The 27859-nt window shown below is 39.8% G+C and overlaps 1 protein-coding gene across 10 annotated transcripts in view; it reads left to right on the top strand.

The window, feature by feature from the left end:
• Nucleotides 1-27859, top strand: part of dlgap2a (discs, large (Drosophila) homolog-associated protein 2a) — an 894975-nt gene that overhangs the window by 669503 nt on the left and 197613 nt on the right. The window contains exon 1 of one of the 10 annotated variants that reach the window (XM_059645591.1): nt 25160-25177. The exons of the other annotated variants lie outside the window; for them this stretch is intronic. The gene's annotated coding sequence lies outside the window, so the exon portion shown is untranslated. Of the gene's footprint in view, nt 1-25159; nt 25178-27859 lie in introns of those variants that run through there. 10 annotated transcript variants of the gene reach the window in all.

Here is a 27859-nt window from a genome sequence, read left to right as displayed (position 1 = left end):
GAGGGTGTTTGTTAGGTCCAGTCAGGGAGCCCTGGCTGACGTATATAAATGGGTGGGTCAGACATTGTGATACTCTGAGAGCTGGCTCTGAGGAAGCTGGATCAGTGACAAGGACTCTCTGTGTGCAAATAAAGGATGACTTCATAGCAGGATACTGAATTCTGTTGAGTTATTTCAGTTTGAAATGGGGAATTTTGCATTCTAAGTATATTCTGACTGAGGGACACAGGGTTACTTGGCCTATTTCAGTGAACCAATCCAGAAAGATCTCGCTGTACCCATTATTGTGGCATCAAGTTATCTCTTAAACAGTGATCAAGGACTTCCTTAGACTTGTGAAAAAATAAAATTTACATTTATATCGTACTTTTCATGAGCTCTGAATGCCCCTAAGTGACTGAAAATCAAGAAAACAATTTTGAAGGTTAGTCACTGTTATAGTGTTGGAAATACTGCAGCCAATTGTGTACAGCGAATTCTCATAATTGTGATAATGACTCAGCATCAATTTTAATAATGTTCATTGAGGGATGAATATTGGCTAGAGAACTATGGGTGACTTGCCAGCTTCTCTGTGAGATTTTTTTTTCCATCTATCCCAGAGAACAAGCAGGGGCATTTGTTTATTACCTTATCTAAAACATGACATTTTTGATAGTGCTTCACTTGCTCAGTGAAGAAACTTCCTTGTACCTAAAATGGCATTTGACTCTACAGCCTTCTGACACAGAGGTAGGTGAGCTAGCATCTGAGCCATGCCTGTACTTCTCAGTTGTTTCTCGATTTCCTATTTGTCCTGATTGGTTATTGATTGTTGGTTTGCATTGGTTGGAAATGGTGGACTGGATTTCATTGGAGCCTGCCAGAGCAGGCCTAATGGTGGGAATCCAAGAGAATTAGGCAGGGATTCCTGTCATCAAGAAACCCCCTCAGCATTGCTGATGCTGCTGGCAAGTGAAAGCTGCTAGCCTTTATCTTACCCCACAGGTACTCAATGTCGAGCCTTCAGGGACCTTGAGCATGCAAGAGGCTCAGCATTGGCCAATTTTGTGCTTGACAGGCACTTAATTTTGTTAGGCCTCCTCTTCAAAACAACATAGAATTCTTGCCAGTTCTACAACCAGTGTAGAGTGTTATACTTCATTGGGGTAACCCACTGGAAATCAAGCCCCCGTCATTCCCAGATTTATCACTAAAGTTAAAGGTTTTAAACTGAATGTTAATAATCCCCAAACCACCTGATGGTCAGACTCCGGTTGATGGAAAACATTGATCAAATTTCTCTGTTAGTAAATAGATGTCACTATTTATTGCAAGTTATTAGATTCTAGCAGTGGGTAAATGGTTAAATTAAATTAAGTGAACTCTACAAGTTAAAATTATAAGCCCCTTATAAACGCTCCCTTCCATGCACACACACACAGACAACATAAACAGGGAAAAACACAGTGATAGAGGAATCTCAGAAAAAGAGTTTTGTGGTTTGTGTTCATAAATCTGTTGGATTAGTTCTTGTTGATCCATAGGTTTGAAAGAAGCACAGGGTAACAGTTTCACTTATGAATGTTCTCTGACATATCTCATTCAGTCACAATTTGCAGCGTGTGCTGACTTAAAGAGGGCTAGTTTGCTTTTGGTTTAAAGTGGCTTACTGCAGAGAAATGAGAGCGAGAGAGAGAGGGAGAGAAAGAAAATGAGAGAGAGTGCTTTGGCTGCTGTTTTCTCTTCTGATCTGAATTAAACTTCCCTCTGTCTTGCTCATAGCCCAAGCTGTTCAGCTACCCAGTGAACCAATCACACAGTTGTTGGCAGGCAGAGGACCTTTTTTTTACATAATTGGTTCCAAGTCAACAGGCAATCAGCCTCACTTATAAATAACCCCATCAGCTCCAATTCATCTGCACATTGCCAGAAGCCACAGCTACACAAGCAGGGTTCACAATGGGTATCAAATTCCTGGCTTTCAAAACGTAGAAGTGTGATATAAATCCCTAGGTTTTCAACTGTTCCTTCTCATTTCAATCTACAGTTTTAAAAAGCACAAAAAAATTTAAAAATGCAGGGAAAGGGGGGCCCTATTTACTGGAATAAAATATAGCCCAGTCTGTTTGAGTCCAGTAACATAATTGAGTTTCTATCTGTATATTCATGAAGTTTAAGTCATCCATTTCTTTCCACTTCAATAGAAGGATTTCTCCTTGTCCATGGCAAACTTCTTTGGTTATCATGGCACGGTGGCCCAATGTTTAGAACTGCTGCCTCACAGGGCCAGGGACTCGGATTCGATTCCAGCCTTAAGGCAACTGTCTGTGTGGAGTTTGTACATTCTCCCCGTGTCCGTGGGGGATTCTTCAAGGTGCTCCAGTTTCCTCCCACAGTCCAAAGATATGCAAGTTAGATGGATTGGCCAAAGGATGTGTAGATTCAGTGAATTATACAGGTATGAGTCTGGGCGGGATGCTCTGAGGGGCAGTGTGGGCTTGTTGGGCCAACGGGCCTGGTTCCAAACTGTAGGGATTCTATGATGATCACTCTGCCAATATTTTCTCTTCTTGAGCTGCCTTCCCCACATCATTGACTTTTGTTCTTAAGGATCACCTGAATTTTCCACTTTCGTAATCTTGAAGGCCTCTGTCTGGGCATTGCTGAATCTTTTGTTCTAATTAAAAATACTTGAGCTTTTTAAGTCTTTTTTCATAATCACAATTCCTTATACTTCGGAACATAGAGTATAGTATCCAGGCTGACTCTGCTGTGCAGTTCTGACAGAGTGCTGCACCATCAGAGATTCTGTCTTTCTAACGAAATGTTGAACTGAGGCTGATCTGTCATCAAATGGATGCAAAAACTACCACACCAATAGGTGACAAAGAATGGGGGAGACCTGCATTGTGTCCTCATAAAGTTTTATCCCTTAACCAACATAATTACAATAAATTATCTGGTTATTAAACTATTGTTATTTGTGAGGTTCTGCTGAGCACAAATTGTTTACTGCATTTCCTATGCAGCAGATCAAAAATGCATCAAAAAAATTTCATCGACTGGAAAGAACTTTGATTACAAAAGATACTGTTCAAGTACAAATATTTCGATATAATTTCAAATCTTTTAATCCAGTGTTTTAGGTAATGTAGGCACACCTCATCGTAGGACAAGAAAAATCCCTCTTAAGAAAGATGTAAAGCATATGACCAGCTCAATATGTACTTGAATGTGATGAGTCTTCAAACTAATTTCACAAAGTCGATGCACATTTTTCATGAGTGTCATCTTTAATTCTAATGCAATGCATTAGTGATTGCTTCAGTGATTTAATCTGTTAGATTTATTGTCTTTGTCATTTGCAAACCACATGCCTCTGACCTTGATTTTGCAGTTGTCCATTCACTTGATTAAGTTGTCGTTGGTGTTATATGTAATAAACTGGTTCTCAAAGCCCCTCAGCCAGATGATAAGCATAGGGCTATTCTGGTCATTACAACAAATATGAAATCAAAGAAAAACAATGAACTGCAGATGCTAAAAATCTGAAATGTTTAGAATCCAGTAGCTAGGAAATGGTGGTATGCTAAGGCTAGGGTTTGGGGATGGTGGAGGTGGCGTGAGAAAGATGAAGATGGAGCCCAGAGTGAGAGAGAACAGTAGTTAGCCTGACAAAGCGATGAATAATGGCAAGCCAGAGAGAAAAAAAAGCTGTTAATAGGGACCATTAGTAGGTGAAAATGAGTCAGCTTTGATGAAAGAAGTCCATTGTCATGATAGGGCCAGAGGTGTAGGGGCGGGTAAAGAACATGGGAGAAGGTGCCCGAGCCCTAAAATTATTGAACTCGATATCGAGTCATGAAATCTCCAGAATCCCCAAACAGAAAATGGGATGCTGTTCTTCTAGCTAGTGCTGAGTCTCACTGGAGCTTGACAGCAGCCCCCAAAACAGGTGGAGACCTGTTTGGTGGAGACATATGCTGGTGTAAGGAACTGTCAAGTAACTGGAAGCATGGGTCATTTTTGATAGGAGAACATTGATGTTCCTCAAGGCAGTCACCCAGTGAAGAAGAGACCACATTGTGAGCAACAAATGTAGTAGACTAGATTGAGCAAAGTGCAGGTAAATAGCTGCTTCATCTGGATGGTGTACTTGGAGCCTTGGATAATAAGAAGGGAGGAAGTAAATGGGCAAGTGTTATACCTTCAGCACTTTAATGGGAAGGCATTGAGGGGGTTTAGGGATGTGTTGGGATGGACAAAGTATAGACCAGGGTGTCCTGGAGGGAATGATCCCTATAAAATGCTGACAAGGGAGGGAAAGGAGATAAGGTTCTGGCTGTGGCATTCCACTGGAGATGGCAGAATGTTTATTGTCCTTCGGACGCAGGGTGGTGTGGGAATGGAGAGAAAGGGTGATGGGCAGAAGTGCAGGAAATGTGTCAAATATGCTGAGGATCCTGTTAACCATAGATATGAGATAAACATACATGTTATTAAGTCAATGCATTATGTCAGTGTTAGAAATGGCACATTTAAGGGTAAACCAGAACAGCTGTATTTTTTGATGGAAAGCATGTGATACTCATTGGACTTTGCATACCTGCGTTCAAATCCCATCTCCTCCAGAAGTGTGTAATCATATCTCTAAACAACTTGAATAGAAAATATGAGAGAAAGTTGAGATCTTAATTTTGTGGTGGGAATAAATGCCATTCAGTTGTGTGAAAGAGCACTTCTTGATACAAAAAACAAAAAGAATGAAAAGAAAACAAAAAAAAGTACTTTTTGGGTTTTGCATGTAAATTGCTTAATTGAAAACATGGTGGATATAATGGTGGTAGATAATTGATGAAAAGCATGTCAGGTGATTTGGGACTAGAAACAAATAGTTGAGTTGTACATAAGAGTACTTCTAGACATAAAAAGAAGAGCTGGGCTCCAGCGAGCCATTTATCTCAGTGGTAGTGAACTACTTCTGAACCAGGAGGCCTGGGCTCAAGTCCCACCATTCCACAGGTGTGCCATAATATCCCTGAAAGAAAAAGGAGTGGGCTCTTCCCCGGTGCAGGATTGGCTTCTGACAGGGAAACGATTCTGAAGAGAAGGATGGAGACTGGTGTTTGTGTTAAACTTCAAATTTATAATGGAACTCTCATAAATCTCTGAAAGCCTTTTGCTGCCTGATCCAACATATGAACATCAATCTCTAGGATTACTGTGTCGTATTGACCAACGATGCACAGTTAAGGGATATCCACCACTTTCATTGTGTTCTAAAAGGTAGTGAAATGCTATCTTGACACTATTGCAGGAGCTTAATACAGCCCCACTAGCAGCAAGAGGTTTACAAGTAGCTAAGAGCACAGGGGTAAATTATATTGAAACTCTACAAATTAAGGTGGTGTTTCCAAAGCCACCATGTAGACCAGCAGCCATAAATGTCAATACTGTTACTGATTGCTGTGTTAGTGTTCTCATTGATCTATGAGTTACCCACTGATGCTCGCTCACTACCGAGTCATATTGTGATGAATATATGCCATGTTCTATGGAAACGTTAATTGACAATCCAATGTACCTTGAAAACTACTGTAATGAAAGTAATTAAAACAAATCCTAGCATCCATGGCAGTTGTCACCCTACCTCCCTGTACTGCATTGAGAGTGTGCCTGGAAGAGCTGGAAAAACGCCAACAGCAATGCAATATTCACATTCAGCAGGAAAACGGCTGAACAACTACTTGGGTCCTTCTTGAAGCTAAACCTATAAATATTTAGGCACAATTCCAAATGGCTGGAAACCATGTTCCCCAACAGGTCCTGTTTGCCTAACTCTCAGAAAGACCATGTTTCAGAGGCTAAGAGAATGCTCAAAAAAACTCTGACGCTCTTCTTGAAGTGTGGCAGCATTAACCTGAATGACTGGAAGGAATTTGCTCATAATAGTGTTGAATAGCTACAACCTATCTATCATGCTACCACATACATGGAGCCACAGCATCTGAATGAAAGGGAGCAGCAGCAGGGAAGGAAAGAAAGGGTAGAAAATCCTGCTCCCCACTACCTCATGGGACATACCCATGTAGCTAAAGATCTGTGAGTAAAAAAAAATCAGTCAGCTCAATCAGATGAAGGCATCAAGACCCCCGCTAGAAATGAATAATCAAGTAGATATCTTCCTCAAGTTGAGGCTCCATTAATGACAGTCTTTCAGGTTAACAATTCTACTTAAGATCACAGGAACAGCAGTAGGCTATTTAGTTCCTCAAGCCTTGTTAATCTGGAGCATCATTCTATATAGCTGCCTTTGGCTATTTGCATTAACTGATTAACCATATCCTCCCATATATATTGATGTTTCCTTCGAGAACATGACTGATCAGTTGACAGATATTGCAAGGTTCCGACAACTAGGCTTGTGTTCATTGTGTTTTTGGCTGATCTGTTGGGTTTTATTTTTCAGAAAATAAATCATTCTTGGGATGTCAGCACTAATATTCTGGTAAATTCATACTGGACTCTCTCTAAGACCATCACAGTCCTCGAAGGATGGTCTAATCAGGGCTTTGACTTTAACACATTTGTATTCTACTCTTCTGGGTTTAATGACAAGAATTCTCTAAGCATTTTTTATTATTTTCTGTCCAGGCATTACATTTATGTTCTTGGGCCATCAAGGCTCTCTGGATCTTCACTGTTTCTGGCTTTCATCCAGCTTGTTTGGTGACATTGTGATTTATTTTCCCCAGTTTATCCACTGTTTTAATCTAATTAATATTTCTTTGTGGTATTATATTTCTGTCTCTGCTGTTAATAATAACAAATATCTTTGTAATTGTAACAAATTTGGATGCATACCTTTCTGTCTCTTTATCTAATTCATTTATAAACACAGTGAACAGTTACAGCCCCAACCCAACACAGGCCCTTGGAGGTCACAACAGTCACATCCTACCAGTTATATAATTTATCCTTTCTCCCAACTCTCCTTCTGCTCAGTCACTTGCCTCACCAAGGCATATTGTTAGTGGAAATGAGGTGAGAAGATACTTAGTCAAGATGGCCATTTATGGAGTGATGTAACTGGTGCTAATCTTACTTCAGTTCTGAAGAAGTCATATCAAACTTGAAATATTAACTTTGTTTCTCTCTCCATAGACATGCTTAGTGTTTTTCAGCACCCTCCAGTTTTATTCCAAGCTAATCATATTTTATAAGCATTTACTTAAATAGTTACAGATTACAAACAAGCACCTCCTCAACAAACAGCTAGGCTTAAGTCCATGTGCATTTATGGGGCACAGAAGAATCCCCAGTAACTGGACACCACCTGTTCACACTTAAATATAATTAATGTACAATTAACAATGATATTGTTTGTGGATTCCAAAAGAACTTGATCATTACAATGCATTTCATCACGTCTAGAAAGCACTTCTCATAACTGCCAATAACTTTCCCACTAGGTTTAAGGACTAAGGTCCTTAGGTTTAATATATTCTCTACCTATTTTGTTCCACGACTGATAAGTTGTCAATTGTGATGATACATCTTCAAAACTTGAATAACAGCAAGCAATAGAATTCTTGCTGGAGAATTCATGACTTGCAACTTGAGCACTGGGCTGCGATTCCACATCATTAAGATCTTTTCTCATTATTGTATTAGAAGGATACTGGTATTGTCCATTTTGCTTAGGTAAATACAATGCAGCTTCTAATATAAAAACTAATTTGCCTTTTCTTGCCTCTGCCTTTGCGTGGTAATATTTTTGCTTTCAACCTCTTAAGCTCTTAAACATGCAGAACAGAATTTGGTAACATATTGAGGGCAACCTGCTTTTTTTTTCATTCATTCATGGCATATGGGTGCTGCTGCCTGGGTCAATATTTCTTCCCTTCCCTAGATGCCCTTGAGGAGGTGCTGATGAGCTGCCTTCTTGAATTGTTGCAGTCCTTGTTCTGTCGGTAAGCACTCAACACCACAAGAGAGGAATTTCCAGGATTTTGACAGCAATACTGAAGGAACGGTGATATATTTCCAAGTCAGTGAGTGGCTTGGAGAGTAACTTGTAGGTGGTGGTGTTCCAAGCAGACAGGAGGTGAATTACTTGCTATATGATTCCCAAACTCTGATCTGCTATTGTAGCCACGCAGTCTTTATATATCTGGTCCAGTTCATTTTCTGGTCAAAGGTAACTCCCAAGGTGCAGATCTTGCTGCATTTGGACATGGACTGCTTCAGGGTGTAAGCAGTCATGAATGGTGCTGAATACGTTATGAACCTATGAGTATTCCTTTCACTCACGATCTTTAACAATAAGGGAGATTTTATTTTCTGAATTATGTCTTGAGTTATATTCACTAACCCACCTTGCAAATTTGATGTTGGCATTGCACCAGTATTAAGGGTTGTTGTCAGCATCAACAATGCTTATTGGGAAAATAATTTGCAGGAAAAATGTAAGAAATGACTGAAATGCTTCTGTGAAAAAAGTGAAGATATATTGTCATAGTTTTGGCATGGAATTGCCTTTAATTTAGTTCTGTCATTTTAAGCGTGGGATTAAAACTCAAGTTCAGAAAAAATGTTCTTTTCCAAGCTTAACCATTCACACTTGTTACAGGCCAACACACTAGTTACCCTGGCCAACATCTCCATCTCAGCTTGCTACAGTGCTCTAGCGAAGCTCAGCGTAAGCTGGAAGAACTGCACCTCATTTTCCGCCCGAGAATTCTATAGCTTTCTGGACTCAAAATTGAGTTCAACAATTTTAAGGCTTAAGGTACCTTCACATCTGCTTACACCAATCCTCACACCAGGCCTTGTTATCACAAAGTCTACAACACCCATCATTCGCAACTAATTGTCCACTAAGCTATTCATTCTCCCAGGCTGATTGTTATCCATTCCTTCACCTGTCCATCTGTCCTTCTCTCTCTTTGGGCTCTAGCTCCACTTATTGTTTACTCCTTTATCCCCACCCCTCACCCTATCTTCTCCATAAAAAATCTTTTCCTAGTTACTACCAGTTGTTAGGAAGGGTCACTGAACCCGAAATGTTTTTGCTTCACCCTTATTTCAGATTTAGATGTTCTATGACTGGTGTTTGAGAGATAACTTGATTCAAATACAAACATTTCATGGAATTTCTTCACCATTTTTGATTGGTGATTAACTATTTTAATGCACGGTTATTTTAAGTGCTGACTCTAATTATTCTTCTGAAAGTATTTAGCAAACTACCTTGTTCAAAATCAATAGCCTAAAGCTCTTGACAAGAGAGATTCTGGATCAATAATTTCCAAAAGAATGCTGCTAAATATGGATCCTATTGTTAGTAACTAATATTTTTTACCTTATGCTATCTAGGTTTATCAATTACAGCAAAAAAAATCAGTGCTACAGCCATTATTCACTTCCACTTTTAAAAGCTGAACGTCAGTTTCAGGTAAAGTCTACGATAAATTTGGCAAGACTGCCAGAATAATGGAAAACTAACACAGCTGTCACTGGGTCCCAACCTATTGCCATGATTTCTGATCTGCCATGGTGAGACCTGAACCTTCGTTCTCCACTTTGAAGATTATCATTGCAAAAGACCAAAGACCGTTAACTTTGGAGTTTTAGCCTCTGGACTTAACTAGATTAACAAGAGTATGGTAGTATTGGACAGAGTTATGATCAGGAGTACCAGTTAACCAACTGGCAGTAATGCCCCTAGAGACTGAAGCTGAGGTCAAATGGTAGATGATTTGAACTGGCTGCCTCTGTGAGAAATTGTGAGGGCTCTATTAATTTTCACTCAGGTGAGCTCCTGTAAATTCATACATAGACAATTTAAGTTTTGACACTTAGTATAAATTTTAAAATTGTGTCAAATATTACATCAGTGAGAATTCGTTAGCCAGTAAACAATTGCATTGCACAATAAATTCCAGCGCAGTTCAATGAAAGGTCATCCGTGCACTGAAAACCAATTGATCTAATGACCTTTTACAAATCAGAGGTGACAGTATACTGTGATTAGTGGCAAACATTGCGTTTGAGCCAACTCTTCTTTGTATTATAAAGTACTTGCAGCACACAAACTGACGACTTGGCCAGCCTGTTTTACATCAGCTGTAGAAACTAGAAAGGCAAGTTTCTTATATGGCAGATCACATAACAAACAGGTATTTACAGTCAGGATCATCACAGAACAAGAGCCTAGAATATCAGAAGCCAATTGCTAAGTTGTCAAAACCTCCATTGGCCATCATTCAGGTAGATTACAAAACAGCATGGCATCACAATGTATATTAATACCAGCAAAGCCTTATATATTGCGAAGAGCTTTTGCACAAGATCAATATGGGCACCAGGACTTCTTCAGCATCGTAGCCAGGCTGCATATTCTTCCCATTACTTTTCCTCTCAGTTATTTATTTCAGCACAAGCAAGACAATGGTGGTTGTAGCCTTTGACATCCTGTTGTAACAGGACCAATTGATGTCCTTGGTTTTCGTAGACGCTGCTCTGCTGTCTGAAAAATGTCCACACTCCAAAACATGACCACTGATCATGTGATCAGTGGTACCAAGGTCATCTACAAGTCAACTGCAAGAATACCAATGCAGTGTGCCAAGATGACAACATGGCATCCTCATCGCCATTGTGCGAGAGAACATTGAAGATTCCAAACATTTCTCCTACCTGGGAAGCAACATCTACAGGGAGGGTGATGTAGAGATGAACATCCACATAAAAATCGGCAAAAAAAATTGTTCTCCTGATAGCTCCATAATGTATGTGCATCCATCTTCATCAACACAGCAATGATGTTGTGCCTGTACATGTCTATTGTAGTCCCATTGTCATCCCCATCAGTGAAGCACGGAAGAGAGCCAAAAAAGTATAACCAGTGATGTCTAAATCAGATCATGGGAATCACGTTGTGAGACAGTCTCACTAGCAAGAAAGTGCCACAGAGGACTGCTCAGAGACATCTGTGGGACATTGTGATAAAGAGGTGACTGATATGGAGACAATACAGCTTTTGCCTCCCTGAAATATGGCCAGCCAAAGTGGAAGAAGAAGATGGTCTGGCAAAAAAAACCTGGCTAAATACATTTAAACAGGGCCTCCATTAGTGGACCATTGGGCTGAGATAGAGGAAATTTTGATGGACAGCAGCCGGTAGCAGTGTCTTGCTGCCCAAAGTCTTGCCAACAAACAGAGGTATTGTAAGTTAGTCAATGTCAATCTCAGCTTCCATCTAAATCTTCTCCCAACCCCCTTCCATCTAACCCTTTCAGTGGTATTTTTCTATTCTTTTCTCTGTCATTGGTTCATCCAGCTTCCCTTCAAATACAACTATGCTATTCACCTCAATTACTTCATTTAATGTTCCACATTTTGACAACTCTCCAGGATTCCCTACTGGATATATTAGTGACGATTTTATATTTATAACCTCTGGTTTTGGATATTCCCACATGCAATTGACTATTACGCACAGTACAAGCTTAGTACAAGTGGATTCCATCCTTCTCAAACTTGCTCAAAACATGCCAATCTTCAGCATAAATCTAACTGTAACTGGTAATGGATGATTGAAATTTCTGAACATTCGTGCAGTCTTTTGTGATTTATATCTATCATAAAACGTCAGCAATCTGAATGGAAAGCTTGATTTTTTTTATTTTAAAAATATATCTGTTGGAATTACTACAGTGTGGGAACAGGCCCTTTGGCCCAACAAGTCCACAGAACATACCACCCACACCCACCCCCCAAATCTACACCTCCCTTACCACTACAGGCAATTTAGAATGGCCAATCCACCTAACCAGCACATCTTTGGACCGTGGGAGGAAATCACAGCACTTGGAAGAAACCCACGCAGACAGTGTGCAAACTCCACACAGACAGTTGCCCAAGGCTGGAATCAAACCCGGGTCCCTGGTGCTGTGAGGGAGCAGCGCTAGCTACTGAGCCACTGTGCTGCCCAAGTCACAAGAAAGGTTAGACAGGCTAGGCCTATATCCTCTGGAGTATAAAGAGGCAGAGTGACTTACATGGAATATTCTGAGTGGATTTGACTGGGTGAATATGGAAAGGATGGTTCCTCTAATGGGAGAATCTAGAACTGGGTGTCATAGTTTAAAAATAAGGGGTCACCAGTTAAAGCAGAGATGAAAGGAAAAAAGTACTGTGTTGAATGTCTTTGGAATTCCCTTCTTCAAAAAGCAGTAGATACAGAATCTTTAAATATTTATAAGGCAGAATTAGATAGATTCTTGATTACCAAGTGGATGAAGCTATTCGGGCATACGCAGGAATGTAGAGTTCAGATTAAAGTCGGATCAGCCATGATCTTATTGAATGGCATCACAGGCTCAAAGGATTGAGAGCCCTACTATTATTCATGGTCATAACCCATAAATCATCCAATTTGATATTATAGTTAGATTAGATGCAAATTGGGTTGCATCAAAGTCCCTCTGTGCTTCACATCCAGTGACATCTGTCGGAGACTCATTTACAGAGATTAGTGTCCGTTGCAGGTTTCTCTCCCTAACTACACAATCTTCCTAAATCAAATAACTTGTCGACAGACGCCATCAAGGCCCACACAGGAAGGATGGTCATGTAAGCTGCTCTCCTTGAAGCCATGCATTAATTTTTTAGAGAGATGGAAGAATATTATTTAAAAGCTAAAGACTAAAAGAAAATTGTTGAGCCAGGTGTGACTAGCCAAAATGAGGCGTAACATTGAGCATCCACATGACATTGCACACTTTGTTTCTAAACAGAGCTTTACAAAGCATCTTGTCATGGCAACAGCCCTGCTCTAAATTACTCTTCGGTGTTTATGCAGCCTGAGGAGATTACCTCCCCAAAATGTTTTTAATTCTCAAGCATTTTTGGTTAATATAACTCATCACTTTAATTCTGACATTGCCCACTCCTTCCGAAATCTCTGAAATGGATATGAATTAAGGGAATAAATAAAGAATATAAATTTAGTTTGGGGGAGTCCATCAGTCATTCACTGAGACTGTGTGCAGTTCTGGTTACCCTGCTACAGGAAGGATATTACTAAACTGGAGAGGACTCAGAAAAGATTTACCAGGAAGTTGCCAAGAATAGACAATTGACAATAGACAATAGGTGCAGGAGTAGGCCATTCGGCCCTTGGAGCCAGCACCACCATTCTTTATGATCATGGCTGATCATCCACAATCAGTATCCTGTTCCTGCCTTATCCCCATAAACCCTGATTCCACTATCTTTAAGAGCTCTATCCATCTCTTTCTTGAAAGTATCTAGAGAGTTGGCCTCCGCTGCCTTCTGGGGCAGAGCATTCCATGTATCCACCACTCTCTGGGTGAAGAATGGAGGGTGAGTTCTTAAAATAGACTGGATAGGTTGAGACTTTTTTCTTTGGAGCACAGGAGGTTGAGTGATGATCTTATAGAGGTTTATAAAATCATGAAGGGCATAGATAAGGTGAATAGCAATGTCTTTTTTTTCCTGAGGCGGGGGAGCTCAAAACTAGGTGGTATATTTTTAAGGTGAGAGGAGAAAGATTTAAACAGGACATGAGGGGCAACTTTTTTACACAGAGAGTGGTTGGTATTTGGAACTGCCAGAGGAAATAATGGATGCAGGTGCAGTTACAATGTTTAAAAGACATTTGGATAAGTACATGAGTAAGAAAGGTTTGAAGGGAGCCAAATGCAGGCAGGTGGGACTAGTCTAGTTTGGGATCATGGTTAGTGTGGACTAGTTGAACGGAAGGGTCTGTTTCCATGCTGTCTGACTTTATGACCATGAATGTGCTTGACCCCACATAATCAGTTTGCCAAGCATTCTTGTAAATTATTTATTATCAAAATCTAAGATTACACTATATGTATACATTTTAATATTTTAAAAACTTGTTGAAAGGTAGATGACAAATTTTATGTCTTCAGGCAAAATGTTTTATATACTTTGAGTTGTTGTGATCTCAAATGCGTTATCTGAAAAGCAATAGATCGTAGGACCGTGCACAAGTAAATTGTATGAATATTTGAAAGAAAAAACATCCCAGGACCGTGGGGAGAAAAGAACTGGGACAGTGGGATTAATTATACATCCCTGTCAAAGAACAAGCACAGACATTATGGACAATTTGGCCTTCTCTTCTTCTCTATTATTTTGTGATTACATGAAAACTTTGCTTAAATCTTGGCTCTTATCCATTAATACTGTGAATTTGATAAGTCAGGTAAGCTTGCCTGTTAAACTAGATTACTCGCAACAGATGCAAATGCAAATTACAGTGAATATTGAAAATTTGAAATGCAAACAGAAAACCTTGAATATTTTCTAAAGGGAGAGAAACAGATTTGATATTTCAGATTGACAATCTTTTGTCAGATTAGCATGTATTTTTAAAGCTCCTTTAAGTTAATAAAATGTCCCAAGGCTTTTCCTAGGAATGTAATAAACCAAAATCTGACACCAAGCCACACATCATGAGATTATGGCAAATCGCCGAAAGCTTGGTCATCGAGGTAGATTTTAAGGAGCATCTATTTGAAAACCTCTTAAACGCAATTAATGATTACTCGCTATTCAAGCTTGAGTATATTGTCCGAATTCAAGTTTATTACTTTGTACCAATTTTATAGAATAACTATTGTGGACATTCAGTAGTGTTCCGCAGAACCAAATTGATCAAACTTGGCCTGACAGTCCAGTCTGGTTCCTGATCTTTATTGTATCTTTTTATGAGTGTTGTCATGAAATGAAATGTTGAAGTGAGGTTCCTTCTTGCCAGAGCTCACTATTGACCTCCATAGCAAAGAATGCCCTTTTAAAAGCAAAGTAAAGCACTGCTGGCAAAGTCCAGTGTATCTGCTAGTATCTGTGGTGAGGGAAACAGAGTTACCATTTGAAGTCCAGTGTGACTCTTCTTCAGAGCTGTCATTCTCTATTTCAGTTCACTGTCCAAAACAGGTCTGACCCATTACACCATAATCTTTACCAGGGGTCTCGTATAATGCAACAAAATCTGGACAATATCCAGGCTTGGGCTGAAAAGTTGGTAAATAGTATTTGGAACACACAAACACCACACAGTGACCATCTCCAATAAGAGACAATCTCACCACCATCCGTTGACATCCAGCCATGTTAAATCACTGGATACCCCACGACCAATATCCTGGGAGTTACCATTGACCAGGAATTCAAATGGACTTGTCACATTAACACAATAGCTACAAAAGCAGGTCAGAAGCTAGGAATATTACAGCGAGTAACTGACTGTCTGCCTTCCCAAAGCCTGTCCACTCCCTTCAACATACCAGTCAGGAGTTTAATGGAATACTAGGTAATAAAGTGTGAAGCTGGATGAACACAGCAGGCCAAGCAGCATCTCAGGAGCACAAAAGCTGACATTTCGGGCCTAGACCCTTCATCAGAGAAGGGTCTAGGCCCGAAACATCAGCTTTTGTGCTCCTGAGATGCTGCTTGGCCTGCTGTGTTCATCCAGCTTCACACTTTATTATCTTGGATTCTCCAGCATCTGCAGCTCCCATTATCTTTAATAGAATACTGCCCACTTGCCTGGATAAGTGCAGCTCCAACAACACTTATGAAGCTTGACTGGCACCACATCCACAAGTATCCATTGTCTCCACCAATGATATACAGTAGCAGTCCTGCGTGTGCTACTTACAAAATGCACTGCAGAAACTCATTAAAAATCCTTACACAGCACCTTCCAAGCCTACAAGCACTTACATCTGAAGGACAAGAGGAGCAGATGCATGTGAACACCAACACCTGCAAGTGCCCTTCCAAGCTACTCACTGTCCTGACTTGGAAATATATCACCATTCCTTCACTATCGCTGTAAGTAGCAGCAGTTCAAGAAGGCAGCTCACCACTACCTTCTTAAGGACAACTAGAGATGGCTAATAAATGCTGTTCAGCCAGGGATGCCCATGTCCCATAAGTGAATGAAATTAAAGATTAGTGGAGAGACTGATCCTAACCCAGCCCTATGCAGTTGACGCCAATTTGACTCACAGCAGTTATTCAGCCTGCTGTACACACCCCAGCACCCCTCAACCCAGCCTCCAAGGAATCTGAGCTGCTGTGGGACCATAAACCTTTCATACATTTTGAGACTTCATTTTAATAAAACACAAGATGTGGACGACCATGACTAAGCTCGCATTTATTGTCCAGGACTAATTACCGAGACAGCAATTAAGAGTCAATCACATTGTTATGAATTTGGAATCATATGCAGGCCAGACCAGCTAAGAATGGCAGATTTCATTCACTAAAGGACGTGAGATAGGTTTTTACAAGAAGCGACTGCAGTTACGTGGTCATAATTGACTAGCTTTGTCTAACATAGATAACAAGGTGTAGAGCTGGATGAACACAGCAGGCCAAGCAGCATCATAGGAACAGGAAAGCTGACGTTTTGGGCCTAGACCCTTCTTCAATAAATTCTAGGCCCAAAACGTCAGCTTTCCTGCTCCTATGATGCTGCTTGGCCTGCTGCGTTCATCCAGCTCTGCACCTTGTTATCTCAGATTCTCCAGCATCTGCAGTTCCTACTATCTTTAGCTTTTTCAAACTTTAGTTTTTACTGAATTCGAATTTTGCCACCTGTTATGGTAGGATTAGAACCTATATTCCCAGACGATTAACCTGGGGTTTAAGTGTACTATTCTTTTCTACTATGCCACCGTCTCCCCAAATGTTACAGTCTGGAACAACAAACTATTATGGTAGATACCGACTTCAACTGCCTTTGCATCACTGGAATCTTTCCTGCCCTTACTGCCTGTCATTACCATATGTCAGAAGGATTTACAAGTTGTCACTGTATGGCCTTCCTTTATGAACAAAGTCTTGAGTTGGAGACCAGAGCTTCTGGCTTAGTGGCCATTACCATTGTACCACAAGACGTCTCTCTAACTAGTAGTTAATATTGCAAGAAGGACAGGATAAGCTAGACTATGTTAACTCCTAATTGATACTGCTTTGGTGCTTTGATTGTTCAGGACAACACCTCTCTTTAAAGGTAACCTAAGAAATGCAGAAAGTTTAAATCCATCCCTACCTGGTCTAAAGTGAACAAGTCATTGGCTCAAAGAAATTTGCAATACAAAAGAGGCCACTCAGTCCATCATGTCCACATAAGCTGATAAGGATCAGACAACAGTCTTTCATTTTCAAGCATTTTGCTTTCCTAATTTCCTTTTTAAGTATCTCCTTCATTTTTCATACTCCTCTAGGGACTGTACCATATTGAGCCCTTAGTATCTGTCATGAGCGTCTTTTTGTTTCTTAATCCAAGCCTTTATGTGCCTTGACATTCAGGTTTATGTCAAGGTTCAAATATGGAATTCCAGACTCAAAAACTTGTGCTTTAACTTCTAATTCCACCTCAACTTCTCTCCCCTCTGAACCACTTGAAAGTATAGTTTAAATCCACACAAACAACACTGGCAAATCTCTACAAGAGGGTGTTGATCCATTTTTTGATGTAACCTATCTAACTTGTGCAGTTTCCACCTCCCGCAGAAAATGTCCAAATGCCTCAAGAATATAAAGTCCTCTGTCCTGCATTATCTCTCTAGCTACTCATTCAATTTCTCTATCTTCCTGTTCCTGTACTCACTACTGTATGGCAACTCTGTGCCAGTACCTGCTGTACTGGTAACCCAGAGATTGCTCATGCTTTGAACGTCCTGTACTCAGACTGGAGAGACTAAGTTTGCGAGGATTTAAAGGTGCCTTGAATAGTGGCTTAGCTTTGTTTAAAGGGAGTAACTCTTGTGAACTCTGGATATTTTTAAAAATAGTTAAATGAGGTAACCTTTCTATAGTTTAAACCATAGTTTGCTGACTAGATCAGTTGTCCGTCAATATCGTTTATAGTTTGTTTATGACAGTAAAAAGCTTGAAATTTGAAATTTTGTGTGTGAGTTTATGAAGGATGGAATGTGGGAATCTGGTTAATAGTGTGTGGGAATAGCTACAAATGGATGTACCAAAGGCATGGATGAGCTTTTCAGTAGCAGTTGAATATTGCAGGGGCAAAGTCAGTTGATTTACTGAGATTTTATTTTGGCAATTTAATAATAGTGATAATGATAGCATGGGTCTGAGGTCAGAGCTCATCCTGGGGTCAGATATCGCTCTCAGATTGAAGCAGACTGTTTTAGCCTTTGATAGTTACCAGTATGACAGATGCTGTCAGTAGCTAGGGAATAAAATTTGTAGTTGGGATCAAAGTCTTCCCAACATGTAATTGGGGGAAATTCCTAGTGCAGTACATGATGTTGGACAAGCAGTCATATAACTTAGCAACAGTAGAAGTATCGATAAGTAGCAGTGAGATACAACTGAGTATTGTGAATGTCATTTTATCAATCCTGCCTTTCACTTTGTCATTGACTTACCTTTTTGTCCTTTACTTTCCTTGCCTTTATCTGATTGAAAGCTGTTAATTTTCTTTACATCTTCCAAATATGATGAACAATCAATGATCTAAAACATTGTGTTGAATTTTGCTCGTTGTCATGGTGCCATCCTCCCAGCTAAAAAGTTGGTGGTGGAGCCTTCCAATGTTCCCAATGACTACCCTACAGCAATTTAACAAAGGGAGCAGTGTCTCACGAGAAGGAACTACCTCTGAGACCAATTAGACGAGTGGCAGCTCTGAAATCCGAGCAGGGAGCGCTGCTGGGACTACAAGCAGTTTTACAATGCCAAAAACCCTCAAAAGTCTGAGATTGGCATTCTCGGTCAGTGGGATCGATAAACATGTTCAAGAGGTCAGGAATGAAGTTTAAAGGAGGGGAGATGACCTTGGGGAGCAATCCCATGCAGAATTCCATCCAGCATTGTCAACTTCCTAAGTGTCAAACCAATCCTCCCCTCCCTACCACCTCAGCTGGTGGCAGAGGGTGAGCCATGAAATGGCCATTAATTTGTTGAAATGTTGACTTTCAGCACTGACAAGAGCTGAAGTCTCTTAGCATATTCCACAGTACTTACAACTTTCAAATAATGATGTATCCCACGTGTACTAGCTATGCCATCATGAACACTGCTCTAATTTTCTGTCAGTGCAACATTCTGTCATATGGTTACCTTAAAAAGATGCATCCGTACCAATTTTTAATTTTATAGTGAACTGTGATACAGCAAAGCCTTCTAGCTATACTTCTGCTCTGTTTGAAATTTCCCTCATATTGGAAGTAAGATGTTCAGTAGGATCTACCCAGGGTTTCATACAATTCTGCAGTAAATTCCAAATTTCCGTGTTCCTGGGAGTAGACCAAACTCAGATGAAGTACATATCAGAGAATCTAAAGTATTGTATTGTGCAGTTATGTTTCTGAATTATAGTCATATTTCAGGCAACTACATCCTTAAAATTCTCTGTGTAAAAATACTCATTCCTGGCAAAATATTGAGCTTGGCCACCTTTTTTTTCTTGAGAACTATAAGTGCCTTTGGAGTTCCAAAGTAGAATCTGAGGACACATACGCAGTCATGCCCAGATTTTGGACTAAGCCAGTATTGATGCTGAGGTTAGCAAGTATGTACAAGTAGCCTGCAGAGCAGACAAATTATGATGTCAATCATTTTGGAACTCAGTGCTTCAGTCAATACCCTCTTTTAATCTTATTCAACTAAATAATTAGCAGCAAGAGGAAGAAGTCTTCCTGCTGTATTTTAAGCAGATCTTAAACTACCTAAACATTCTCAACTGGTTGATTTATTTTCTACCTGTTGTTACAATACTACAAGGGTTTGGTGCTTTCCGTAGTTATTTCAAGTTGAAAACATCTAAAGAGACTGACGTGACTGGCATGGAAATGTTTTTTTGCTGATTCAATATTTCTGCACAAGCCAGTAGCTCATAGAGAGTTGTTTACTCATAAGCATTCCCCTTTAAGTACAGCTTGTCTTTCAGAATGAACATGGACTAAACAGGACAGGATGAGCTGTAGGAGAGTGAAAGAGGAAGGCGGGGAGGGGCACGTGTCTTAACTGAAAGCCGTTTCAGCCAAGGATTTTTTTTTCCAACCAGGAGAACAGGGGTGAGCTGACTTTGCTCAATCCAACTTTCTCGTTTTGTCACAACAAAACTTTAAGTTGTTCTTGCATGAGGCTATGTCTGTCACCAAGTAAAAATACAGTTAACTATTTTCACTATAAGCAACAGTAAGAGCGAGTTAAAGAAAGAGTAAAGTTTTTCTGCCTCCTCAGCCTCAGAAAAATAAGAATGTAGCCTTTGAACTTGGGCCCACACCACACACTCATTCACTTTCTCTCACACTCAGACAAAAAAAAGGGGTTAGCTTCCAGTAAAAGGAAGATTAAAAGACTAAAATGGTTTGTGTCCTTTGGTTATCTTTGACGTGTAGTGTGTTAATCTGAAGCCAAAGTTGATTAGCGGGTTTACTGGATATAATCAGCGGCAGTAACGGGTCCAGTTGTTTTGAAGTTCTCGATTCTCTGATGCTTCATCTCTGGAGCTTTTTCAATGGGATGTAAGTTCAGGTTTGTTTCTGAGAGCCAGCAATTTTGCTTTCAATATCTGCCAAATGTTCTTGGAATCTCCCATCAAAGACCAATGATATCAAGCACTTGTTATTTTAATACCAGTTTCAACTCATTGATTATTTTCTGGATTTTTCATTCCACAGCGCTAGGAAACATAGCAATTTAATATCAGACTTCTTTAGTACAAATCAGTAGAATAACTCTAGCAAGTAAACGAGTTTGGTTTGTTTGTACTGATAGGGCGGAATCTTATGGGAGTCTAAATAATATATAGACAATGTTGAAATTTGTGGCAGATTTGGATGAGAAGTCCGATGAGGTCTGTCCAACTAGCTCCTTGCTCCTTCTTTTATGCTTTTTACAAATGGTGTAGCAAATTCTTGCTAGACAATTGAAATTTGCCAACTAAAAGAGATCATAACTTGCTAAACACTTTGATGATGTTTCAACTTACTTTCAGCTTTCTCTCTTACCATACATGTCAAAAAAGCTAGAAGTTGAGAAAACTTGACGTAGAAGTCAGAGCAGGTACCTGGTGAAACAGCTTGCTGCTTGCGCTGAAGGACCGCCATGTTGGACATTGGACATCCATATCTCAGGGTATTCTCCATGGGCATTGGCTGCATGTGCCATCTGCCCACTGACATTGGTGTGCAATATGTGCCATCCTCCAGGAGCTGCCATGGATGTACATTGACGATGTGGAGAAGTACATTGACTGTTTTTTTTACACTACTGGGCAGCTTTTCGACAGCTGGGCGCGGCAGACCCAGATGGCAACCTCAGACCAGGCTGGCATTATTTTGGTTCTTAGTCTGCTTTGCTGGTTCTGGGGTGGAGGACATCCTGCCTCAGCACTAGCCCATCCAGTCAGATCTTCAGGTCCCTGCCCACATTCAGGGCACCGATCTTTCCCTATCTGTCATCAATGGGCAAATGTTAGGAACTACACAGAGCAGCTCCAGACTGACAGTGCTTGTCTGGGTGCAGACAGCCTTTTAAAGATGGTATGAGTAAAAGGAAGGCTCTTAATTCTAGGTATCTTGGCAGTGAAGAGTTGTTCTGGGAAAATTGCATCGTAAGGTGGGACTGGAAATGGTCGAGATGGTGGGTGTAGGTCGATAATGTGAAAAGTTTGATAAGATAAGGCAAAGACCTCGCAGTGAAAAACACTCCTTCCCCTCCCCCATTTCTGAAGAAGAGTCTAGGCCCAAAACGTCAGCCTTCCTCCTCCTGTGATGCTCCTTATCCGCTTTCAACTCCTTTTGGAACATTAACAGATTTTCTTTCTGTCTCATTTCCCAGATATACACAAATTTCATTCAATGGTATACCATCTTTGCACCCTCCTACGATGTTCATTTTCTTCCTTGTTGCCCTGCTTCTAAATTTACCAATGGTTAACTTCCTCTTGTCATGAGATACACCCAACACTTAATTTATAGATCCATTCTCACAAAAAAAGGCAACTTCATTTTCCATGTAGAGATCTATTGAAAGAGGACTATTACTCCAGAAAGCTGGTTGGAAAGCAAGCTGTCTTTTGTATTAACATCAATTAGATCTGAGAAAGGTCACTGAATTATGCAAAGCTTATCACAACTATTTAATTTGCATCAAAAGTGTAATCATATCACTTGAGCATGATTATATTAGTCATGACTTAACCTTTCTCTACAAAGTGCTACAGTATTACCAGCAAGTTAATATGAAGTGTTGTCATGAATTACTCTGGGGTCTAGATATCATTCTAGTTTAAGCATAACTAGATTTCCACATAAACAGACTCCACATTCTTTATGAGTTGGAGTTACTTTAGCTATCCAAATCTAGTTACAGCATAACGTGATTCTGGGATGCAACAATTGATGGTCCTCACTACATTTCCTAAAACTAGATACTGTATTCCTCTGCATATTTCGCACATATATTTTGCCAGTGATTTCATCTCATGGAGTTGGGAATAATATATTAGCATGGATAGAGGTTTGCTTAATGGACAAGAAGCAGGGAGTAGGGACAAACAGGGGATTTTCAAGGTGACAAACTATGAGTGTCACAAGGAACAGTGCTGGGACTGAAGCTATTTACAATCTATATTAATCAATTAGATGGAGAGCCCAGGAGTAAGTTTTCTGATGATTCAAAGTTTGGTGGAAATGTACGCTGTGAGGAAGACACAAGAAAGGTATAAAGAAGAAAAGACAGGTTAAGTGAATAGGCAACAAGGAGGTATCTGGTGTTTAATCTAGTGAAGTCTGAGGTTCTGCACTTTGACAGTGAAATAGACTTAGCGAATCTTTCTGAAAGGTGTGAAATTTGTAAATTTTGATGAAAGATTTTGGTACACTCCTATAAGAAACACAAAGAGTTAGAATGCTGGGACAGCAATCAATTAGGAAAGCAAATTACATATTGGCAATTTTGCAAGAGGTTTGGAATACCTAACAAAAAAGCTTTTGATGAGACCATACTCATGCACACTTAGCTTTTGTCTATCTTTATATACTTGACGAAAACAAAATATGCTGAGGCTGGAAAACTAAAATAAAACAGGAATTGCTGAAGACACTCAGCTGGTCTGGCAGCATCTGTGGAGAAAGAAACAGTAATGTTTTGAATCTAATGTCCTTCAGAATGAGGATATACCTAGGATGATGAGAAATAAATTAAATTTTCATACCTTCTCTGAAGTTTAGAAGGATAAGAGGTGGTCAGATTGAAACAACATTTTCTGAACGGGTTTTGTACCGAAAGATTGTTTTCACTAGCTGAAGAATCAAAAACATGGGAACAAAATCTCAGGGTAAGGGGTTAATAATTTGATACTCAGATGAGACTTTTAACATTCAAAGTGTTGTGAATCTTTGGAATTCTATACCTCAGAAGATTGTGGATTCTTCATCATAGAATGCATTTAAGGCTGAGACCTTATTTCATTCAATAGGGGACTAAGGGATCTGGGAAGTGGGTGGGAAAATGAAGTTGACGGGGAATAGTAGATGAATGAAGCTGAATGGCTCAAGAAGCCATATGCCTACTCTGGCTCCTACTTGAAAATGTTGTTAGCAAAACTTACCAACTGATTTGTCCTGACTCTGATCAGGCAGTTTGACCCATGTTCACATCTACCCGACTGAAGGCTCCTCATTCTATTTTTAAAAATAATAGTGTGATTTCAATACAGTGAGCCAGAATGGTTGTCAGGGTAGGATTAAATATCTTATAATTTGACCTGGAACCAGGCGTACTTCCAGAGTTGGCTTATCTGCCATTAACTAAGCATCTGTTCTATTCTTCAGCTTCTCTGTAAATTGAATTTTTAATCTTTGTGCATACTCTTACATGCAGCATTTCAACATACCCAAAACTGCTCGGGTAATACGTCTAAACAAGGCAGCTGGAAAAGTCAAAGGAGGCACGATGTCGGGCTGCACTGTGCATTTGTAAATTTCTCTCAGAATGTATATTTTCCTATGTTTTGATACTTCTACAATAAATCTAAACCCAGGTGTAGTACAGAATTTCAAAAATTTGTTTAAAATTTTCCAGGTGTGGTGTAATATTTAAACAGAAGTGTTTTGGTCTGTCATCCTGCATTACAGCTCCTCCAAACCTGTTTTCTCCCAGTTTGCCTAGGTTCTGTTTAAAAGGTGAGAGCTCCATACTCTAGGCTGTAATCAGTGACACATTGAGCAGGACAGCCTGAAAAGCCACTGGTGCAGAGATGCTCTGTGTACTTGCATACTAATTGACTGACCTCACATAACAAAATAGGTCAGGCTATTTACGTAGTTCTCTGGCATGTGTCTCAAACAGTGAATGAGGACCCTATGTCAGTCAACAGCACACTTGAATGGACATTGTGTTGCCGATAATGATAAAAATAATTCAGATAGAATAATAAAACCATACAGCATAAAAAGAGGCTATTCGACGAACTGTGCCTCTGCTGAGCCCCATAGCTCTGCCAAAGATGTGTTATAGGCCCAGTGTTTTTACTTACTATTCAGGAGTGGTGGTTTCCCCCACTAGATTATTGTTCTAAAACATTTGACAATTATACAAAATATTATTAGCTCGTCACTTTGCCTCCATACCCCGAAAGTAAAATAGTCATGAATATGTGGCCAACAAATCATCTGCTGGCTTTTACAGACGGTGTGATAGACTGTAAATAGAGGACTGCTTAAAGAGGGAGTAATATTTTTTTCAAAAAGACCAATGTAGCTTTAATTTACAAACTTGATTGAGAGGTAACCTTGTTTGAAAATGGTTTTGAGTGAAAATATTAATGGTCTATAACTGGATTGTACCTCAATTTCTTTACAGGCCTTTGCAAAATCAATTGTGCACTTTGAGCAAAATGTGGATGTTGAAGAATGGAGTACTTGGAGTAATTGCTGTTGTGGGACATGATGATCAATTATGGTGGCTTAACTTTTCTATTATTTTCTTCTTCATTTTAACTCACTCCATCTAAGTATTAAACTGTGCTACTCCTTTCAGGTTCCTGGTATACTTTTTTTCTGTGTTGTCCTGAATCTGTTCTGTTTCTGCAGGTAGTATTTCCTGTGCTGTTTCTGTTGCAGTACTGTTTTGATCTGTGGTAAGTTTGTTTAGTTCTTATTGTGTTGCTATGTTACTGTGTAAAGTAGTTATTCTGAGTCTTCTGGTTGTAACCTTTGCATTTATTCAGCATGAGGGAAGGTGTGTTGTGTTGTATGTGGTTTAGTGGTGTTTTGTCATTTGTGTATCACTGGTGCTGAGTTGTAGATTATTTATTTGCTTTTGTGTTATTCTGGAATCCTTTCTAAATTTAGCATTGGGACAGGTGAAAGCCAAAATGTCTGTTACACAACCTCATAACTGCACGGTGACTACAAATAATATGTGCAGAGTGAGGAATATTCTGGATACAGATATTAATTGCTGGGATTTATTATTAATACAAACTTTGTAACAGTTATGGATTGTAATGAAAAATGTTTATCATTAGAGCTTGGTGAACTGTAGGGAATTACAAACAGCAAAGGTTTTAGAACAGAAATTCAGTGGAATTTAAATTCAGTGCACAGGGATCAATCAGTGCTAAGTAATTTAAACCAAGAAGCAAGAGAAAATAAGTACATTTATAAATAACTAATTAGTTGAATGGTATAAATTGATTAAGTAGAGGATAAGAAAGGGATTAAAATTGCATTAAATAAAATATGGTAGACATAAAGAAATAATAATTATTAATAAAAGCCAAACCGGATATATATCATAAAGGACGCTCTTTTATAATTTTGTATATGTAAGTTTATTTATACAAAGTGTAAGTATATAGACTGTTCGTCATGTGATGGAGCAGCTAAGACCCATTGCCTGCAATTCATGGTACGTCTGGAGACTCCCGAACAGTTCATGTGTCCTCAATAGGCATGAGTCCAGGCCAAGTATTTTATCAACAAATAAATAGGAAAAAGATAGTCAAAGAAAGGATGGGACTGAATAGGGATCACAAAGAAGGCCTTGTGAAGTTTAGAGCATGGCAGAAGTCATTAATGAGTTCTTTGCATCTATCTTCCTAAAAGAAGAGGATGCTGCTAGTGCCACAATGAAGGAGGGGCTAGTGGAGAAATTGGATGCGATAAAAATAACAATGGATTCCATCGATGTTAGCAGTGAGTAGAAAAATTTTCCTGTCTGTATGGAATGCACCTTAGATTGCTGAGGGATGTGAGGCTGGAAGCTGTGGCCAGAATTTTACGATCTCTTGGACAATTACAATTATTGCCCTGTTCAAAAAATGAAAGAGAAATGCATTCGACAACTACAGTCAGTGGTGGGGAAAATGTTCAATATGGTCTGGGACAAAATTAATAGTCACTTGTAAAGATATGGATTAATAAATTAAAACCAGTGTGGATTTGTGAAGAGCAGGTCTGACGAGTTTAATTAAATTCTTTGAAGTAGTGGGGGGATTGGGTGAAGATTTAAGATGTTGATTTGGTTAATGTTGTGCATGTGAACTTTCAAAGGCATTTGGTAAAAGTCTATGCAATAGGTCTGTTAACTGATGACATGCACAGGACTTCACATCAGAACTGATTTTGGGGTAAACACAATAATAAAATTTGAAAAGGGAAAACATGGGTATGATAAACATGGGCATTTTTCAAACTGGAACAGGGTATTGTATGAAAAGAAATTGCTGAAAATATTCAGCAGCTCTGGTAGCATCTGTAGAGAAAGAAAAAGAATTTACATTTCAAATCAATGGTGTTCAATCAGAAACCTTTTTGATGACCAGGCTTTGGCGTTAGGACTGCTGTTCTTTGAAGTTACAGCTCATTAATGTATGTGACAGAGTTTTCAGATGACATAGATGTTGTTTTCATCCTCACCAGATGAGTCTGTCAATCCAATTAGTACAACAGTTTTAATCTCTCACTAGCAGCTGGAACTCCATCAATTCATAGCTCTAACACTGTGGACTAAGGTCCTCAGAACTGCTAAAATCTGGTCTCTTTGAACTTGCATTAAACTCACTGGGTTTGAATTTCCTCTTGGGTGAATCACATCCCACCTCCTTGCTCTGCTGGGAAATTACCAGAACTGTCAGAAATTGGAGGTGAGACCTCTACAGGTTCTACTCAGGTATCTATCGCAGATCCAAGTTCTGCTCACCATTCCATAGTGGAGGGGTGATGGCCTTGTGCTGTTGTGGCTAGACTATTAATTCAGGGACACAGATAATGTTCTAGGGACCAGGATTTGAATCGCACCGTGGATGATGGTGGGATTTGAATTCAATAAAGAATCTGCCATTAACAGTCTAATCATCACAGAATCTCTACAGCGTGGAAGCAGGCTATTTGGCCCATCAAGGCCACACTGACCCTCCAAAGAGTATCCCACCCCTGCCACCCTGCATTTCCCATGGCTGATCCACCTCGCCTGCACATCCCCAGACATTATGGTCAATTTAGCACATCTAGTCCACCTAACCAGCTCTTTTGGTCTATGGGAGGAAACTAGAGCACCTAGAGGAAACCCACACAGTCATGGGGAGCATGTGCATACTCCACACAGACAGTCACCTGTGAATGGAGTCAAACCCGGGTCCCTGGCGCTAACCCGAACCACCAAACCCCAACCACCCAACCCACCCCCACCAACTCAGTGATGCCCACAAGAATGTTCTTAATTGTCAGGATAAACCAATCTGTTTCACTAATGTCCTTTAGGGAAGGAAGCTGCCATCCTTACCTGGTCTGGCCTTCATGCAACTCCAGACCCGCAG

The sequence above is a fragment of the Stegostoma tigrinum genome, chromosome 4 (genome assembly GCF_030684315.1).
Source record: "Stegostoma tigrinum isolate sSteTig4 chromosome 4, sSteTig4.hap1, whole genome shotgun sequence".
In the NCBI taxonomy this organism is placed as follows: domain Eukaryota; kingdom Metazoa; phylum Chordata; class Chondrichthyes; order Orectolobiformes; family Stegostomatidae; genus Stegostoma; species Stegostoma tigrinum.
The sequence above is the reverse complement of the archived record's forward strand: the minus strand, read 5'-3'. Positions and strand labels throughout refer to the sequence as shown.